The sequence below is a fragment of the Sus scrofa genome, chromosome X, assembly GCF_054392235.1.
Source record: "Sus scrofa isolate SSC_HxYL_T2T_F1_AM1 chromosome X, Sscrofa_HxYL_maternal_Yorkshire_Landrace_v2.0, whole genome shotgun sequence".
Classification (NCBI taxonomy): domain Eukaryota; kingdom Metazoa; phylum Chordata; class Mammalia; order Artiodactyla; family Suidae; genus Sus; species Sus scrofa.
Genome location: NC_139401.1, coordinates 49,934,225 through 49,955,535, shown reverse-complemented (window position 1 = coordinate 49,955,535; position 21,311 = coordinate 49,934,225).

Below are 21,311 nucleotides of genomic sequence, written 5' to 3'. Positions count from 1 at the left end.
AAGATAGCTGGAACTGTGTGGCAGCACGGCAACAGGAATCAAAGAGGCAGCAGGATATACAAGGCAAGCAGAAGTTACAGCACAGAGAAGCCCTGGATCCATTGGAACTGAAGCCCCAGAAGCCAGGAAGCTGCAGGAGCCAGGAGGCCCAGAAGCTGTGAGGCTCCAAAGGCCATAGGCTAGCGAAGAAGAGAGCAGAGAGAAAGTAGTCAGTAGCAGTAGGAGGAGTATAAATACAGCCAGAAAGAAGTTGAGTCACCATTTTGGGAAGCACTAGAGAAGGGAGCAACAGATGCCTGCAGCTGAGGGGGTGAAAAGATAAGCCAGGCTCTAGAGCTGCTTTGGATCATGAACCATTTTCAAGTTTCTGTTCTGTGAGGCTGCCTGTGTAGCTGTTTTTGTCTTCCTTATTTCCCTGTGAATGCTTCAATAAATCTCCATCACTAACTTGAGTGTGTCTGTTCCTTGTAATCTAAAAGAGGTTAACACTGTGGTATGCACTTTAGATGGGTATACAGCAGGGCAAAAGATCTTCCAGTGAGTTTGAACCAAGACACAGTTGGGGATTCGCTCATTCCTCACTCATACCCCCGCTGGCACAGGCACTTTTCATTCATTTACTCATTGACTCCTTTTTCTCATTCCTTCATCCACTCATCATTCATTTATTCACTTATTCATGTATAACTCATTCACTTATTAACTTACTCATTTATACATTAATAGAAGCACTTGCTCATTTGTTCTTTCTTGTATTCACTCAGTCATCACTTTTCCATCCATTAGTTTAGCAAGCATACATTGAGTTCTTCCTGCTGTGTATCAGGCCCTGTGCTTGTTTCTGGGGATAAGATATACTCCCTGAACTCCAGAAATTAACAGTTTAATCAGGAACTCAGATAAGGGCACTAACTGTGACAAATGATCTAATAGAAGTCTAGATGAGGTAGAATAGAGAATATAAGACCATTGGATGGAGTAGGGTTCTTCCTGAGTAGGGTGGGCTGGAGGGAGAACTCAGGAAAACCTTTACAGGAAGGGGCACTTGAACCGAGTCTTGAAGGAAGAGTTGCTGTTTACCATGTGGAAAGCGAGGAAAGAACCCTCCAAGCAGAAGAGTTGCCTAAGCAAAGTTATATAGAGTGTGAAAGTGCATGGATTTGGGGAGGAGCAAGCATTGTCCCATGCAGTGGCGTAAGTGGTGGAAGCTAGGCAGTAAAGTTTAGCTTTGATTTTATGAGAAGTGGGAAGCCGTAGAAGGGTTTGCAGCAGGGAAGTGACAGATTGGTATTTTAGGAAGATCACTCTGGTAGCTGGTGTGAAAGATGGTTGGGAGCATGAAACATTGACGTAAATGACATGCTTGAAGAAATAATATGTGTCATAATTGGAGGCATGAATTAAGACTGGGGAGTTGCTGAGGAGGAAGGAAATTCTACCAGGGGACCAAGGAAGACTTTCTGAAGGAGGCAGAATTTGAACTGAGCCTTGAAGAATAGGTAAGATGGAGTTCCCACCGTGGCGCAGTGGACTAAGAATCTTGACTGCAGCAGCCCAGGTCGTTGCGGAGGTGCAGGTTCAATCCTCAGCATGGCCCTGTGGGTTAAAGGATCCAGGGTTGCCACTACCGTGGCTTGGATTCAATCCCTGGCCGGGGAACTTCCATATATGCTGAGGGTATGGCCATTGAAAAAATAAAGAAAAGAAAGAAAGAAAGAAAGAAAGAAAGAAAGAAAGAAAGAAGAATAGGGATGATGCCAACTAGTGGAGAAGATGAGTAATTCCAGGCCTGGGAGACCAGAAAACAAGCAAGGAGGTGACTATAAATATGGCAAGTTTAGGCTAACGAATATTCCAGTTTGACTGCAGCAGAGCTGCATTTAAGGGAGAGGCAGGAAGGGAGACTGCAAGGTTTCTCAAAGATTTTTATATTCTGCTTCCATTAGGTCTGTAGGAATAAGGGGATTTGGGAGGAGGGAGTAAGTGGTGGGTAGGAATGTCCTTTTTCTGTTTTTAAAAATTTTTAAATACATGTTCATTTTAAAATAGAAGTAATGCATGCACGTTGTTCAGAAAAGAAATCAAACTCAAATCAGTACAAGAAGGCATGAAAAGAGTCTACTGACCCACACATCCCCATCCCCACTCTACCACTTTTAGTTATTAGCAACCACTTTTATTTTTTCTTCTGATTGTTATCTCCATATCTAAATAATATGCTGATCTTGGACAAGATGGCGGAGGAGTAGGGGGACACGCTCGCCCTCTCCCACAAACACAACAAAAAAAGCACATCTACAGAAGAAATGACTCGCACAGAACAACAACCAATCGCTGGCAGAGGAACCTAATCTCCAATAACGGCAAGAAATTCGTGACATTATTGGGCAGAACGGGAGAAAAGAGGAGAGTGAGAGAAGGTGAATCCGAGCGGGACGGGCGCTCCCGAAAGGGAACTGCGGAGGGGAAAGGGATCCCGCACCCTGGAAAGTCACCTACCGGGCGAAAGATCAAACGAACCGGAGGAATCTCCAGATGCAGAGAAGAGTGTAGCAGTAAGTTGGAGTACGGAAAAACGATCAAGAACCCAACGGACCATCTGAACTACGGGCACAGTCACCAAAAATTGAGACGCCTGGGTGGGGGCTGGGCACCGAATCCTCGGCTCCAGAGGTTAGTCCCCGGGAAAGGGCCGGGGGACGCCTGGGTGGGGGCTGGGCACCGAGACCTCAGCTCTGAAGGTTGGTCCCCGAGAGGGGGCCGGGGACGCCTGGGTTGGGGCTGGGCACCGAGACCTCGCCTCCGAAGGTTAGTCCCCAAGAAAGGGCCGGGGGACGCCTGGGGGGGGGCTGGGCACCGAGACCTCGGCTCCAGAGATTAGTCCCCGGGCTAGGGGGGCGGGGAAGAGCGGAAACTGCTTGGGAGGTCTCTAAACCATTTGACGGGGCAGAGACTGCCTGGGAGACTAGAAAACAAAGCTGTCGCAGAGGAAGGGAGCAATACTCTAGGGGCGGGGAAGTGGAAAGCCGCCTCAGAGGGAACCTGGGAGAAGAGCCTGGTCTGCGCCAGTGCTGAGGAGGGGAGAGAAGAAGGGGTGGGTCCCCATAGAATACCCCCCACGCCACAACAAGCTTACAGGCCCGCTAGCTAGCAGAAAGCTGTGCTTCCCAGTGCATTCCCTCCCCCCACCCCCACCACCCCCTACGCTCTCGCCGAACCTGGGGCTGCCTGCCATCCAGGAGGGCTGGCCTCAACAATTGCCTGAAGCCTACCACCGCAGGGGCTCTCCCTGCACAGGCCTGCTTGCCCTTTGGAGGGGCTACACTTCCACAGAGCAGCACCAAACACCACCAGCCCCCTAAAAAAGGCCTGCAGCCCAGAAAAGCTAGAACAAGCCTAGCCAGGCCGTGAATAGATCGACCTAATTCTCTGACGGTTTTTCTGAGACGGGCTCCCCCGGGGAGGAGCCTCTTGAGTCTCCAAGGGCCTTGCTACACGCCCAAGACCCTAGGGGGTGCTAAGACCTAGTGGACCAGCTGCATAGGACTGCCAGCTCCAGGCAGGACCCCCTGCAGCCCAGAAAAGCTGCAACAAGCCTGGCCGAATCGGGAAAAGATCTCAGACGGTCTTTCGGAGTCGGGCTGTCCTGGGGAGGAGCCTCTTGAGTCTCCAAGGGCCCTGCTACCCGCCCAAGACCCCAAGGGGTGCTGAGACCTAGTGGACCAGCTGCATAGGACTGCCAGCTCCAGGCAGGACCCCCTGCAGCCCAGAAAAGCTGCAACAAGCCTGGCCGAATCGGGAAAAGATCTCAGACGGTCTTTCTGAGTCGGGCTGTCCTGGGGAGGAGCCTCTTGAACCTCCAAGGGCCCTGCTACCCGCCCAAGACCCCAGGGGGTGCTGAGACCTAGTGGACCAGCTGCATAGGACTGCCAGCTCCAGGCAGGACCCCCTGCAGCCCAGAAAAGCTGCAACAAGCCTGGCCGAATCGGGAAAAGATCTCAGACGGTCTTTCTGAGTCGGGCTGTCCTGGGGAGGAGCCTCTTGAGCCTCCAAAGGCCCTGCTACCCGCCCAAGACCCCAGGGGGTGCTGAGACCTAGTGGACCAGCTGCATAGGACTGCCAGCTCCAGGCAGGACCCCCTGCAGCCCAGAAAAGCTGCAACAAGCCTGGCCGAATCGGGAAAAGATCTCAGACGGTCTTTCTGAGTCGGGCTGTCCTGGGGAGGAGCCTCTTGAGCCTCCAAGGGCCCTGCTACCCGCCCAAGACCCCAGGGGGTGCTGAGACCTAGTGGACCAGCTGCATAGGACTGCCAGCTCCAGGCAGGACCCCCTGCAGCCCAGAAAAGCTGCAACAAGCCTGGCCGAATCGGGAAAAGATCCCAGACGGTCTTTCTGAGTTGGGCTGTCCTGGGGAGGAGCCTCTTGAGCCTCCAAGGGCCCTGCTACCCGCCCAAGACCCCAGGGGGTGCTGAGACCTAGTGGACCAGCTGCATAGGACTGCCAGCTCCAGGCAGGACCCCCTGCAGCCCAGAAAAGCTGCAACAAGCCTGGCCGAATCGGGAAAAGATCCCAGACGGTCTTTCTGAGTTGGGCTGTCCTGGGGAGGAGCCTCTTGAGCCTCCAAGGGCCCTGCTACCCGCCCAAGACCCCAGGGGGTGCTGAGACCTAGTGGACCAGCTGCATAGGACTGCCAGCTCCAGGCAGGACCCCCTGCAGCCCAGAAAAGCTGCAACAAGCCTGGCCGACTTGGGAAAAGATCCCAGACGGTCTTTCTGAGTCGGGCTGTCCTGGGGAGGAGCCTCTTGAGTCTCCAAGGGCCCTGCTACCCGCCCAAGACCCCAGGGGGTGCTGAGACCTAGTGGACCAGCTGCATAGGACTGCCAGCTCCAGGCAGGACCCCCTGCAGCCCAGAAAAGCTGCAACAAGCCTGGCCGACTTGGGAAAAGATCTCAGACGGTCTTTCTGAGTCGGGCTGTTCTGGGGAGGAGCCTCTTGAGTCTCCAAAGGCCCTGCTACCCGCCCAAGACCCCAAGGGGTGCTGAGACCTAGTGGACCAGCTGCATAGGACTGCCAGCTCCAGGCAGGACCCCCTGCAGCCCAGAAAAGCTGCAACAAGCCTGGCGGAATCGGGAAAAGATCTCAGACGGTCTTTCTGAGTCGGGCTGCCCTGGGGAGGAACCTCTTGAGTCTCCAAGGGCCCTGCTACCCGCCCAAGACCCCAGGGGGTGCTGAGAACCAAGTGAAATCTGCTACCATCGTGGGGTGGACCTCCCAGTCCTGTCTGCCCTCAGGAAGTCCTCCTTTGCTTCAAAGAAACACTGTTAGTCCCATCAACACTCCAGAAAAGCCACACTGCCTCAAAAAAAGATTGACCAACAACGACAGCCCTCAGGAAATATTCCAGGGCAGTGACAAGGCAAACACTACCCGATAACAGAGAGTACAACTCCCTCAGGAGAAAGAAGACAACAAGCAAGATGAAGAAGCTGAGAAACCACCCCCAGTCAAACCAACAGGAGAACTCACCTAAAACAGTCAACAATGAAACTGATCTCTGCAGTCTGACAGACCTGGAGTTCAAAAGAGAAATAGTGAAAATACTGAAGGAATTAAGAGAAGATATGAACAGCAATGCAGATACCCTCAGAAAGGAGCTAGAAAATATAAGGAGGAGCCAAGAAAAACTAGAACATTCATTTGCAGAGATGCAAACTGAACTAGGGGCAGTAAAAACCAGAATGAATAATGCAGAAGAACGAATCAGTGATATGGAAGATAGAATAATGGAAATCACTCAATCTGGTCAACAGACAGAAAACCGAATCAAAAAACTGGAAAGCAATATAAGAGACCTATGGGATAATATAAAACGGGCCAATCTACGCATAATAGGAATTCCAGAAGGAGTAGAAAAAGATAAAGGAATGGAAAATATATTTGAAGAAATTATCGCTGGAAACTTCCCAAATCTAAAGGATACTGGATTCAAGATACAAGAAGCACAGAGGGCCCCAAACAAACTGAACCCAAACAGACCCACACCAAGACACATCATAATAAAAATGGCAAAAGTTAGTGATAAAGAGAGGATCCTAAAGGCAGCAAGAGAAAAACAGAATGTTACCTACAAGGGAACCCCCATAAGAATATCAGCTGATTTCTCTACAGAAACACTACAGGCCAGGAGGGAATGGCAAGAGATATTTAAAGTGCTCAAAGGAAAAAATATGCAACCTAGAATACTTTATCCAGCAAGAATATCATTTAAAATAGAAGGGGAAATAAAAATTTTTCCCAACAAACAAAAACTTAAAGAATACAGCAACACAAAACCCAGGTTAAAGGAAATATTGAAAGGGCTTCTCTAAACCAAAAAGAAAGGAAGGAAAGGGAAGAAAAAAGAAAAGAAAAAAAAAAAAAAAAAAGAAGAAGAAGAAGAAGAGGAAGAACTAGGACTGAGGAAGATACAATCAGAGAGCAGTCACTCAAATAAGCCAGCATACAGATTTAATCATGAACATGCTTCAAACAAAATAAAATTAAAAAGAAAAAAATAAAAGAGTCATCAAAACCATAAAATGTGGGCAAGGGATGTTAGGAGGTAAATAATCCTTTTTGTTTGTATGTATGTCTCTCTTCTTAATTTTAATATAATAATGAAGTGTTTGAACTTACAGGACCATCAGGCTAAAACACACAATTATGGGAAGGGGTTAGCATACTTAAAAAACAGGGCAACCACAAGCCAAAACCAAATATTGCATTTGCAAAAAATGAAAAAAAAAAATACACTCAAGCAGATAATAACAGGAGACCATCCAACCAAAAAAAAAAAAAAAAAAAAGAAGAATGGAGAACCATAGAATCAACTGGAACACGAGGATCAAATGGCAATAAATAATCATCTATCAATTATCACCTTAAATGTCAATGGACTGAATGCCCCAATCAAAAGACACAGAATGGCTGAGTGGATAAAACGGCAAAAACCTTCAATATGCTGCCTACAAGAAACTCACCTTAGGACAAAAGATACATATAGATTGAAAGTGAAAGGCTGGGGAAAAGTATTTCATGCCAATAGACATGACAGAAAAGCAGGAGTTGCAACGCTCATATCAGACAAAATAGACTTTAAAACAAAAGACATAAAGAAAGACAAAGAAGGACACTATTTAATGATTAAGGGATCCATCCAAGGAGAGGATGTTACTATCATCAACATATATGCCCCAAACATAGGAGCACCCAGATACATACAACAAATATTAACAGACATAAAGGGAGATATTGATGAGAATACAATCATAGTAGGAGACCTAAATACCCCCCTCACATCAATGGACAGATCCTCTAGACAGAAAACCAATAAAGCAACAGAGATCCTAAAGGAAACAATAGAAAAGTTAGACTTAATTGATATCTTCAGGACACTACATCCAAAAAAATCAGAATACACATTCTTCTCAAATGCTCATGGAACATTCTCAAGAATCGACCACATATTGGGACATAAAGCGAATCTCAATAAATTTAGGAGCATAGAAATTATCTCAAGTATCTTCTCTGACCACAATGCCATGAAATTAGAAATCAACCATGGGAAAAGGAAAGAGAAAAAACCTACTCCATGGAGACTAAACAACATGCTACTAAAAAACCAATGGGTCAATGAGGAAATCAAGAAGGAAATTAAAAACTATCTTGAAACAAATGATAATGAAGACATAACCTCTCAAAATCTATGGGATGCTGCGAAAGCAGTGCTCAGAGGGAAATTTATAGCAATCCAGGCCTTTCTCAAAAAAGAAGAAAGATCCCAAATTGACAACTTAACCCTCCACCTAAATGAATTAGAAAAAGAAGAACAAAGAAGTCCTAAAGTCAGCAGAAGGAAGGAAATTGTAAAGATCAAAGAAGAAATCAATAAAATAGAGACTCAAAAAACAATAGAGAAAATTAATAAAACCAAGAGCTGGTTCTTTGAAAAGGTGAACAAAATTGATAAACCCCTGGCCAGACTCACTAAAAAGAGGAGAGAAAGAACCCAAATCACCAAAATTATAAATGAAAAAGGAGAAATCACAACGGATACAGCAGAAATACAAAAAACCATAAGAGAATACTATGAACAACTATATGGCAATAAGTTTGACAATCTGGAAGAAATGGACAATTTTCTAGAATCTTACAGCCTGCCAAAACTGAATCAAGCAGAAACAGACCAACTGAACAGACCAATCACTAGAAATGAAATTGAAGAGGTCATAAAATCACTCCCTACAAATAAAAGCCCAGGACCAGATGGCTTCACAGGTGAATTCTATCAAACATATAAAGAGGAATTGGTGCCCATCCTCCTTAAACTCTTTCAAAAGGTTGAAGAAGAAGGAATACTCCCAAAGACATTCTATGAGGCCACCATCACCCTCATTCCAAAACCAGGCAGAGATACCACCAAAAAAGAAAACTATCGCCCAATATCATTGATGAATATAGATGCAAAACTTCTCAACAAAATCTTAGCCAACCGAATCCAACAACATATCAAAAAAATTATACACCATGACCAGGTTGGGTTCATCCCAGGTTCACAAGGATGGTTCAACATACGCAAATCAATCAACATCATACACCACATTAACAAAAAAAAAGTCAAAAATCATATGATCATCTCAATAGATGCAGAAAAAGCATTTGACAAAGTTCAACATCCATTCATGATCAAGACCCTCGCCAAAGTGGGTATAGAGGGAACATTCCTGAATATAATCAAAGCCATTTATGATAAACCCACAGCAAATATAATCCTCAATGGGGAAAAACTGAAAGCCTTCTCACTCAAATCTGGAACAAGACAGGGATGCCCACTCTCACCACTGCTCTTCAACATAGTTTTGGAAGTCTTAGCCACAGCAATTAGACAAACAAAAGAAATCAAAGGCATCCATATAGGAAGAGAAGAGATCAAACTGTCACTGTATGCAGATGACATGATTCTATACCTAGAAAACCCTAAGGACTCAACCCCAAAACTCCTTGAACTGATTAATAAATTCAGCAAAGTGGCAGGATATAAGATTAACATTCAGAAGTCAGTTGCATTTCTGTATACCAGCAATGAAGCATTAGAAAAGGAATACAAAAATACGATACCTTTTAAAATTGTACCTCACAAAATCAAATACCTCGGAATACACCTAACCAAAGAGGTAAAGGACCTATATGCCGAGAACTATAAAACCTTAATCAAAGAAATCAAAGAAGATGTAAAAAAATGGAAAGATATTCCATGTTCCTGGATTGGAAAAATCAATATTGTGAAAATGGCCATCCTACCCAAAGCAATCTACAGATTCAATGCAATCCCTATCAAATTACCCATGACATTTTTCACAGAACTAGAACAAACAATCCAAACATTTATATGGAACAACAAAAGACCCAGAATCGCCAAAGCAATCCTGAGAAACAAAAACCAAGCAGGAGGCATAACTCTCCCAGACTTCAAGAAATACTACAAAGCCACAGTCATCAAAACAGTGTGGTACTGGTATCAAAACAGACAGACAGACCAATGGAACAGAATAGAGAATCTGGAAATTAACCCTGACACCTATGGTCAATTAATCTTTGACAAGGGAGGCAAGAACATAAAATGGGAAAAGGAAAGTCTATTCAGCAAGCATTGCTGGGAAACCTGGACAGCTGTATGCAAAGCAATGAAACTAGAACACACCCTCACACCATGCACAAAAATAAACTCCAAATGGCTGAAAGACTTAAATATACGACAGGACACCATCAAACTCCTAGAAGAAAACATAGGCAAAACACTCTCTGACATCAACATCATGAATATTTTCTCAGGTCAGTCTCCCAAAGCAATAGAAACTAGAGCAAAAATAAACCCATGGGACCTCATCAAACTGAAAAGCTTTTGCACAGCAAAGGAAACCCAAAAGAAAACAAAAAGACAACTTACAGAATGGGAGAAAATAGTTTCAAATGATGCAACTGACAAGGGCTTAATCTCTAGAATATACAAGCAACTTATACAACTCAACAGCAAAAAAACCAATCAATCAATGGAAAAATGGGCAAAAGACCTGAATAGACATTTCTCCAAAGAAGATATACAGATGGCCAACAAACACATGAAAAAATGCTCAACATCGCTGATTATAAGAGAAATGCAAATCAAAACTACCATGAGATACCACCTCACACCAGTCAGAATGGCCATCATTAATAAATCCACAAATAACAAGTGCTGGAGGGGCTGTGGAGAAAAGGGAACCCTCCTGCACTGTTGGTGGGAATGTAAACTGGTACAGCCACTATGGAGAACAGTTTGGAGATACCTTAGAAATCTATACATAGAACTTCCATATGACCCTGCAATCCCACTCTTGGGCATCTATCCGGACAAAGCTCTACTTAAAAGAGACACATGCACCCGCATGTTCATTGCAGCACTATTCACAATAGCCAGGACATGGAAACAATCCAAATGTCCATCGACAGAGGATTGGATTCGGAAGATGTGGTATATATACACGATGGAATACTACTCAGCCATTAAAAAGGATGACATCATGCCATTTGCAGCAACATGGATGGAACTAGAGAATCTCATACTGAGTGAAATGAGCCAGAAAGACAAAGACAAATACCATATGACATCACTTATAACTGGAATCTAATATCCAGCACAAATGAACATCTCCTCAGAAAAGAAAATCAATCATGGACTTGGAGAAGAGACTTGTGGTTGCCTGATGGGAGGGGGAGGGAGTGGGAGGGATCGGGAGCTTGGGCTTATCAGTCACAACGTAGAATAGATTTACAAGGAGATCCCGCTGAATAGCATTGAGAACTATGTCTAGATACTCATGTTGCAACAGAAGAAATGGTGGGGGGAAAAACTGTAATTGTAATGTATACATGTAAGGATAACCTGACCCCCTTGCTGTACAGTGGGAAAATAAAATAAAATTTAATATAAAAAAAAAAAAAAAAAAAAAAAAAAATAATATGCTATGTGAGCATAAGTATCAATTTCAGACATTACCCATTGGTATCCCACTATGACAGATGAGGATTTAGATAATTTACACCGAGTTCAACTCTTGTCCTTCCTGCTTCTAATGTAATTTAATTTCTCTATTAGATACTTTTCTGAATTTAAGTAACACTGTGATTCCTCGTTCATGAGCTAGAGACAATATTTCTTGACCAGTACTTTGTTAGATGTAAATATCTTTATTTTTTGCCCTCTTCTCCACCATTCAACCTCTCAACTTCTGTTATCTGGTCTTTTAATATGTCACGATTGGTAACATTGAATTCTGTTCTACAGTCATGATTAAGGATTTATTTTCTGTGTGTTTTGTCTATCTGTAGTTTCATTCTAGAAGTTGAAAAGCAATAAATAGTTTTATTAATATGACTATAAATATTATTCATTGCAGAGCCAATTAATGTACTTTTATGTTTCTCCTTGTAGCAGGTTTTCATTTCTCCTGAAGTTTCTAATTCTTTTTTTCTCTCTCACTATTTTATTTTATCATGTATTCCATTTTTTTCTTTTCAAAAATCTCTATTACATCATCAAGTCCATGATTCTTCTACCAAGGAAAAAAAAAAAAAACCTTCTTCCTGGAGCCCTCCATCTCCTTTCTTAAATCTGGCCTAGTTGCTCTCTAGGCTGTCATTTTAGGACTTTCCTTCACTGATTTCCTTGCTTATATACACTATTTACTGATTCCCAAGGGTTTTTGTTTTGTTTGTCTATTTTTTCCCATTGTTTTGATATTACACATCCTCAAGTAACTTTCTCAAGAAAGGTTGTGTAGGAGGTAGACTTCCTGGGTCTTTGCATATCTGAAAATATCTTTATTCCATCCTTATACTTGGATATAAAGTTTGAGGTTCAACACTATTTTTCTACAGAACTTTGAAGGCATTGCTCCACTTTTTCTTCTTGCATCCAATTTTGAGGATAAGAAGCCTCATATCAGTCTGAGTCTCATTGCTTTCAGGTAACTTTACCCATAATTTTTTTAATCTGCTGAGAATCTCAATGACAGGAATGTTAGAATTTTTTTTTTCTTAGAGTCTCACAAGTCCCTGCCTGAGGTTTTGTTCACTTTTTTCCAGTCTAGTTTCTCTCTGTTTTCCAGTTTGGGTTATTGTATTTTTCAGTTCAAAAATTTCCATTTGATCCTTCTTTATATCTTCTGTTTCTTTGCTGACAGTTTCTACTTTTTCGTTTTAAGCATATTCCTAATTGTCCATTGAGGCATTTTTATGATGGCTCCTTAAAAACCCATGACAGGTAATTTTTAACATCTCTGTCTTCTTGGTGTTGGAATCTATTGAGTGTCTTTTCTCATTCAAGTTGAGATTTTCTAGGTTCTTAGTATGGTGAGTGATCTTCTGTTGAAACCTGGGTACTTTGGATATTGTATTAAATATGAGGATTATTTAAATATCCTGTTTTAGCTTGCCTCCTCAGACACCATTCCAGCAGTGAAGGAAGGGACACTGCCTTGTTACTGTCAGGTGGGCATGGAAGTCCAGGATCTCCACTCAGTTTCTGTTCACACTCCAGAGGGAGGGTTTCCTCCTTACTCTTGAGTCAGGGTGGGAGTTCTGGCTCCTCACCCAGCTTTCTCTGACACCAACCTGGTGGGAAGGGGGAAGAGTTACTCTTTATAGCCAGCAAAGGTGAAAGTCTAGGCTCTAAACTTGGCCTTTGCTGGTGGGGGTCACAGTTTTTTTCTTTGGTGTTTGGCTGGAATAGAGTGGTTATTATCTAATTGCCATCTTCTCCAGCACCAAGTCTGGGGTATGTGAAGCAAAAAGCAAGGGAACTCACTACTATATTGCTTTGCTACTAAGGTCCCCAGCAGATTGGCCTTCTCTACATCTCTTAGAGTCTTCTTATGTTTATATGTGATGTCCTAGGATTTTAACTGTACTTGAGGAGGAGAATAGGGGAAAGTACCTCTACTCTATCCATCCCCCTCTTTAAATAGTTAGTTTTTTGAAAATTATATTCTTGGTATTCTGAAGTATCATAATTACGTGTTTAAGTTTGGGGATTTGTCATTCATTGTGGTGGTCATTAGTTAGGTCCCTTCATTTTGAAGTTCTTTAACTCTGGGAAACTCTCTTACATTACTTCTTTGATACATTCTTCTTTCCCATTTGTTGTTGTTCTCTCCTGGAACTCCTTAAAGTGGGATATTAGACTTTCTGAATTGATGTTTTATATTTTTTTATCTGTTCTTTCCACTGCCACACTTCTGCCCTCCTTTCCTTTCCGCTCCCTTCCCAGCTCTCTCTCTCTCTCTTCCTTTCACTTTTACTTTCTAGAAGATTTACCTTTATTTTCCAACTCTTCTGTTAATTTCTTTTCATTTTGCCAATCATATTTTTAATTTTTTTTCTGTCTTTTTAGGGCCACAACTGCGGCATATGGAGATTCCCAGGGTCGAATCAGAGCTGTAGCTGCTGGCCTACACCACAGCTACAGCAATGTGAGATCTGAGCCGCATCTGCAATCTACACCACAGCTCACAGCAATGGTAGATCCTTAACCCACTGATTAAGGCCCGGGATCAAACCTGCATCCTCACGGATGCTAGTCAGATTTGTTTCTGCTGAGCCACAACAGGAACTCTTTTAAAATTTTTAAATTGTTTTAATTATTCTTTTTTTTTATGGCCGAACTGCAGCATGCAGAAGTTCCCAGGCCAGGGATTGAACTTGTGCCACAGCAATGACAACGCCAGGTCGTTAACCTGCTAGGCCACCGGGGAGCTCCTTGCCAGTCACATTTTAAAATTTCCAAATATCTATTCATGTTCTTTTTTCCTTTCTTATAACATCCTGCTCTTGTTTAATGGATGCACTATTATCTTGAATCTCTCTGAGAATAATAGAGGTATTTTTATATTTCATTATATTTTTCCCCATTTGCTTATTTTGGTCTCTTTCAATTTGTAGTCTTTTCTCAAATGCCTGGTGATCCATAGCTGTTTGCTTATATTTAAGAATGTAGCAGTTAAAATTTGATCAGAAGCTCTGTGTTTAGAGTATAGGGCTAGGTGACTTATGGCTTTCATTTAGGGTGATTGGAGAAGAGCTGACTGCCATGCTGCACCAGAATGCAAAATCTTTTCTGTGAGGTTGTTCAGTTTCCTTAGATAAGAAATCTCTGGTTTTGCAATAGATACCTGACTGCTGTGAATTGTACACAAGGGGTGGGTTAACAGTTCAATATATAGCCTTCCAATTAATCTCCCTGTTTTCAACCCTTCATCTCACTCCCACTCTGTGTCATTCCTGGCATTGTTAAGACCCAAGACACTCCAGGCTTCTGCAGAGAAAGATCAACTCCTTCCTCGGTGGCATCACCTCCATGCATACTCCAAGCTGTGGCTTCCTCTACCATGCTTCATCAGTCACCATTCCTCCATTTACTTCCTATCTTCCAGAAATTTGTTGGACTCTCTCTTTTGCTGATGGACCTGCTCCTGATGGACATTGTCTTCATCATTGTTTTTATACTTTTTAAAAATTCCTTTACTATCATTTTAGCAAAGTCTCAGGTGGGAGTGGAGATAAACATGTGGTAAGTCTGCCATCTTGTCCTGGAAATCTACTAGTCTGCTTATAACTGTTTATTTTTATTTTTTCTGATAATTATCTTCATATCTCTAAATAATATGCAAATTTTCCTATTTATCAACTTATTAATCACTTTTAGACATTATCTGTTGATTTCCTGGTATCAATACTACACAACTGCCCTCCTCCTATGCCTCCAATATAAACATATCATTAATTATATATCCTCTTTCTTACCTTTGTGCCTTTAATTAATAGACTTATATTCCCTCTTTCAATCTCTCAACTTCTGTCATTTATACTTTGACTTTTATATTAACAAGATTAATAATATTTACATTCTGTTCTATAACCAAAATTAAGTCATCCATACTTTGCTGACAAGTCATTCTAAAAGTAAGTCAATAAAATGTTTATGTTGTTATGAGTATGTAAATATTGTTCTCTAAATCTCCGATTAGTGTATGAGGATTACATTTCTTATACAGTTTTTTTTCCCCTGGAGTTTCTAATTGCCTTTCTTTTTTCCTTGTATTGTCTGACTTTATCTCCTTCTTAAGTTGTTCCAAATTCTTAAGGAAAGTATAAAATCGTTTGAATCCCCTTTTTTCCCAGATACCTCCCTCCTGGAGCCCTCCGTCTTCCTGCTCCAATTTGGACTGATTGCTCTGTAGGCCTGCAACACAACTGTCATCCTGGGACGTCCCTTCATTACTCTTCTGGGTTGGACCCAATCTTTCCTGGACCCCATATCTTCCTCTTTCTTAGTTTACTCCTTTGTAGTGGACTCTGTAGTTGTTCAACATTCATTCCTCTCCCCCCTCCTTGTATAACAACTACACAATTTGAGTGGGATTGACCGCACAGCCAGCTCTAGGTACAGGACTTTATTGGTATACACCAATTTGAGTAATCTCTCCCTATTGTCACAGTGACGACTGGTTCAGAGACGAGCCAATCACACTGAGACTGTTGTTCAGTTTGTGAGGGAAGAGGTATCCAGGTATCCTATCTTCCCTTGGACATGAACAAAGAAGCATGTAGCCTGGTCGCTGCTATTAGCTATCTTGTGAACACATGGAAGGCCTACCAGAGGATGGAGCTGACAAATGGAAGAGGCAGAGCCAAGAGAATTACAGAGAAATGGAACCATATTCCTGATCATACCAGGCCTGAAGTCTTCCCTCCCTATGTATGGACTTGTCAGTTAAGTGAGCCAATAAATTGCGTTTATTATTTAAACCAATTTGAGTTTGGTTTCATGTTGCTTACATCCAAAAGCATTATAACTTATACTTTTTGCTATCTCCCTTTAGAGAAGGAATGAGTACATTTTTTGGTTATCTGAAGCATTATATTGGTGAAAGCATTTTTTTTTAGCATGAATCTTGGAAGAAAGGTGTATATAGATGTTTGACAACCAAATAAGTCAATCCTGGAGGGTGCCTAGCATTTAAATCTCCATTCTGTTTTGGAGGAATTCCTCCGTCGTGTGAGTCTTGGTGAAAGACAAGGTCCCACTTCCACTATGGAAACTGGAGGTGGTCAGACTTTCTTTCCCTGCCCACCAGGCAGCAAGGGCTGAATACTCTGTTCATGGCTTTGAATCCAGAGTAAGCAGCACAAAGGAGACAGGGATGTATAAGATTAACAGGTGGATGATAGATTAGGAGAATATGCTTGCAATGGGCAAAACTGACAAAAGATTTTTTTTTTTTGTCTTTTCAGAGCTGCACCCACAGCATATGGAGGTTCCAAGACTAGGGGTCGAATCTTTGCCACAGCCACAGCAACGCCAGATCTGAGCTGTATCTGCGAACATCTGCACAGCTCACGGCAACGCCAGATCCTTAACCCACTGAGTGAGGCCAGGGATTGAACCTGCGTCCTCATGGATACTAGCAAAACTGGCAAAAGATTAATGACTAAAAAAGAAGATAGTTACCCAATAGGATAATGGGCAAAGGAAATGAAGAGTAATTAACAGAAGGAGAAACATGAATTTACACAAGGGGAAACTTGAATATGTTAGATTTTCAACCCTGCTAAAATAGCGGTGAGAAATCATTACAAGAATGACATTATGTAGAAAGTCAGATATTATCAAGTGCTGATGATGTGAGGAAAAGGAAAACTGGGTGGGAATGTAAACCAGTACAGATATTCCAGAGAGTAATTTGGCCGTACCTCCTGAAATTCAGTATGTGTATATCCCACAACCCAGCAGTTGCACTCCTGGGTATATATTTCAGAGAATTCTCACACAGGCCCATAAGGAAATATAGTTGAGGTGGTTTGTTGCAGCATAGTTTGTGGTAGTGAAGAATTGGAAGCAACCCAGGTGACCATTACCATGGGACTGGATACGCAAACTGATATATTCATAGGATGGAATATATAAAACAGTAAAAAGAAAATAGCTAAATTCACATATAGCCACATAGCTAGGTCTGCAAACCTAGTGCTGAATGGAAAAAGATAAAGAGAATGGGATTTACAGCATAATACCACTTGGTTAAATGTAAAACAACACATATTTTCATGGATATGCACATACCAAAATAGGTGCCAGGAAAATGGATCGGAAGTGTATATGCACTATACACACTAGAGTCATTCACTGAGGTGGGGAGGAGAGTGGCAGTTGGAATGGAGACTGACGGAAAAATAATACTACCGTGAAATAAAGCAAAAGAGGGGCCTTGATCGGACTGATGAAAATAATGTGCCATGGATTGAAGAGCATGATTAACACAATCCTGAAGTTGACCACAAATAAATGAGAACAGAGAGGAGGATGGTTACAGTCCTCTTCAGTGGCATGTGGTGGTAGGGTGATGTCCAGGGGTCACAGCAGTGGGGGCAGCTGTACCAATAGCAGCATGCAAATCCAGCTGTCCCCAGAGTGTGGCCTTAGCTGTGGCTTTTCCTGCCCAGTTCTCCAGCATCCTGTGAGGTACATGATAATCTTGTAATAAATCCCTTTTCTGCTTAAGTTAACTAGAGTCACTGTTGCTTGTGTCCAAGAATCCTGACTGAGACATCATATGTTGTTTTATTGGGGAACAACCTCAGGTAACTTCCTAAAGGTCTTTGCATATCTGAAAATGTAGCATTATTTTACATTTATATTTGAATAATAGTTTTTCTTTAGAATTCTATGTTAACAATGTTTTTCCTCTGACTTTTGTTGGTATTGCTTTTAGCATGCTGCTGATTAGTAGAAGTTGGGTGCTAATATTATTCTCATTTATTTTGTTGGCAACCTATTTTTCCTACCTCTGGAAGCTTACATTTTTTCCCTTCATCCTCAATATTCTGAAATATCACAGTGATGAGCCCCAAAGTGTGTTTTTTCCCCATCTGTTTTACTGGGCACCTAGTGGTTAGGCTTTTTCAATCTGAAGACGCATGTCCCCTTCTTCTGAGAAATCGGTTTTATTTCTTTGCTAATTTTCTCCCCTTTATTTTCTCTGTTCCCTTTCTAGACCTCTTGTTAGTTGTATTTCAGATCTCCTGATTGTCTTTGTCTTTTTATTTTCTCTCATGTTTTCCATCCTGAGATATTTTCTTGACTATCTTCTATGTAACTTTTTTATTTTGGCAGTCATTTAAAATTTCTAAGCACTCTTATGCTCCAAAGATGCCACTTTCATAGCATCTTTTTTTTTTTTTTTAATGGACGCAATATCTTCTCTGTATGTGTGCTTAATGGAACTTTACAGGAGTCTTGGGAATAACAGATGATAATTACCTGGCCAGAAAGGAAAACTGTAAATGCATACTAGATATTACCTCTCCAAAACAATGTCAGCCATGCCCCTCTGAAGGGCTCGCTTACTGGCTGTCCCTCTCTTTAGCCTCCATGTCTGATATGTGTGGGAAAGATTATTATCCACCAACTGGTTGGGTTTTAGCCATATGCTCCCTATGTGGAGTCCAGATCTCCAGCTCTCACCTTGACATCAGAGAGGAGGTCATTGTTCGGTCCCCAACTCCCAGGCCAATCATATTTCCTGCTCCAGCGCAACACTCCCCATATCCATTTTCTCTCTGGGACATTTTCACAGCTAATACCCACAGTGGTGACCTGGTCCCTGTGACCCACACAAGGCAATCACAATAGTCAGCAGCACATTTCACAGGGTGGAGTCAACAGCAATTCAAGCTTGTGCATTTCATGATGATCCAAACTGAGTATGTTCTGTGAGCAAAAATACATGCACACATCTCTCAGGAACAAATAATAATTTTCAGGGACAGTCCAGTCCAAGCCCATGAATAGGATTTTTTAAAAAAGTGGACTCGGTGGAAGCATAATACTGTTAAAGTACACCCAAATTATGTCACAGCTCAGAACATTTAACATTTGAATCACAGTTGGTAACATTTGCGGAGTGCTTACTCTGTACCACACACTTGAATTACCTTCATTTCATAAAGAAGGACAGTGAGGCTCCCAGGTGTCAATTGCTCAGGGTCACAGAGCTAATAAATGGCAGACAGGAAATTGCACCAGGACTGTCTAACCACCGTCAGCCCATGTAACTGCTACACAGTGCTGCACTGGAAGCAGCCACATTCAGGTTAACAGCGATGGCACAATGTTCTCTAAGATCAGTGGGTGGATACCCAAGATACCTTAGTCCAATGAAGAGCTTATTCTGGTTAGCTGGCTTCTAAGGTGAACCGATGTCCTTTTCTCTAGAGACAGAAAACTGCTACAGCTTTAATTTTTTAAAGTGTTTTTCTTTCACAGAAACCATAACACTTTATTTCTAAATTTTTAATTTTCATCAAAGTAACACTTGGCATAGTTAAAAAACAAAATAGTGCTGAGGAGCTCATAATAACCCCCATCAATATCCTGTCCCACTCCTTCCACTGTAAGTCCTGCTCCCTGCAGGCAACTACTTTGAACAATGGGGGTTTCTTCTGGCATTTACCACTCCCAACCCCCTCCTCCTTGCCATCTCCCACTCAGAGGCTGAAGAACCAGATGTGTTCTTAGCCTTCTTTGCAGCTAGAGATGCTGTGTGTCCCAGTTATGGGAGCCTCCATCAAAGACTTTTGCTTTCTTGAGACACACAGAGCAGATATTGTCCCCTTCCTTCTTCTTTCTGTCTTGAATATAGTTGTGCTGCCTGGAGCTGTGACACAATCTTGTGACCACGAGGGGACAAGCATGAAGATGAAGACTCTACACATTAAGGAAGAAAAGGTTAGAAAGAGCCTGGATCCATTGAGCAGCTGAACCCATGCCACACTTCTATAAATAATGAATTAACTTCCTGAAAAATAAATGAATGAATAAATAATGCTATATGTGTTTAACCACTGTCAATTTTTGTTCTTTGTAGCTGAAAGGATTTTTAACTGAAGGACCACCATGTTTTTTATATAAATGCTTATGCTATTTCTTCCTCCCTCCCCTTCCCTTCCCCCCTTTTCTTTCTTCCTTTCTTCCTTCCTTCCCCCCTCCCTCCCTCTTTCTCTCCCCCCCCCCATTCCTCTCTCCTTCTCTCTCTCTCTCTCTTTTTTTGGGGTAGCGCAACTGCAGCATATGGAAGTTCCCAGGTTAAGGGTCAAATCAGAGCTGCAGCTGCCAGCCACAGCCATGGCAATGCCAGATCCAAGCCACATCTGCAGCCTACACCACAGCTTGCAGCAATGTCAGATCCTTAACCCAATGAGCAAGGCCAGGGATCAAACCTGCATCCTCATGGATACTAGTTGGATTCTTAACCTACTGCGTCATAATGGGAACTCTGCTACTATTTCTCACTTTTTTTTTTTTTTGGTCTTTTTGCCATTTCTACGGCTGCTCCCACGGCATATGGAGGTTCCCAGGCTAGGGGTCTAATCGGAGCTGTAGCCGCTGGCCTACGCCAGAGCCATAGCAACTCGGGATCCGAGCAGTGTCTGCAACCTACACCACAGCTCACGGCAATGCCGGATCCTTAACTCACTGAACGAGGCCAGGGATCTAACCCGCAACCTCATGGTTCCTAGTCGGATTCGTTAACCACTGCGCCACGACGGGAACTCCTGCTATTTCTTAACTTAGCAATTTGAGACATTATCTCTCAACATCTTATAGTAGAAGAGGATTTTATCCTTCTACACACACACATTCCTATTTTCCCTCCCTTCACTCTTCCAATATGTTTATATCCCAAATTCTAGTAAATCAGTAGTTGCCACAGAGCCAAGAAATGTACTATAATTACCTGGATTTTTTTTTTTTTGCCTTTTTATGTGTTCCTGAATTTAATAATTGCTTCATTTTTTTTTCATCTGAAATATGCCCAGCCTTAGCTTTTACCATTTGCTTCATCAGTTCGTTCATAAAGCTGTTAGTGTATTTCCCCCACAAATGTTCAAACCTCTCAGTCCATTGATTTAAGATGAAACCAGTAAGAGTTCCCTGGTGGTTCAGTGGGTTAAGGATCCGGTGGTGTCACTGCTGTGGCTCACACCGCTGTGGCACAGGTTCAACCCCTGGCCTGGGAACTTCCTCATGCTATGGGCGTGGCAAAAAAAAAAAAAGAATGAAACCAATGAAAAGCCTGTGGTTGGGAGCCTGTAGAAGGGGCAGGGGTTTGTGAGGCTGCTACTAAACTTCCCTTTAAGGTGACTGGGTGGGAACCTGCACAGTCTGTTGGAGGACCT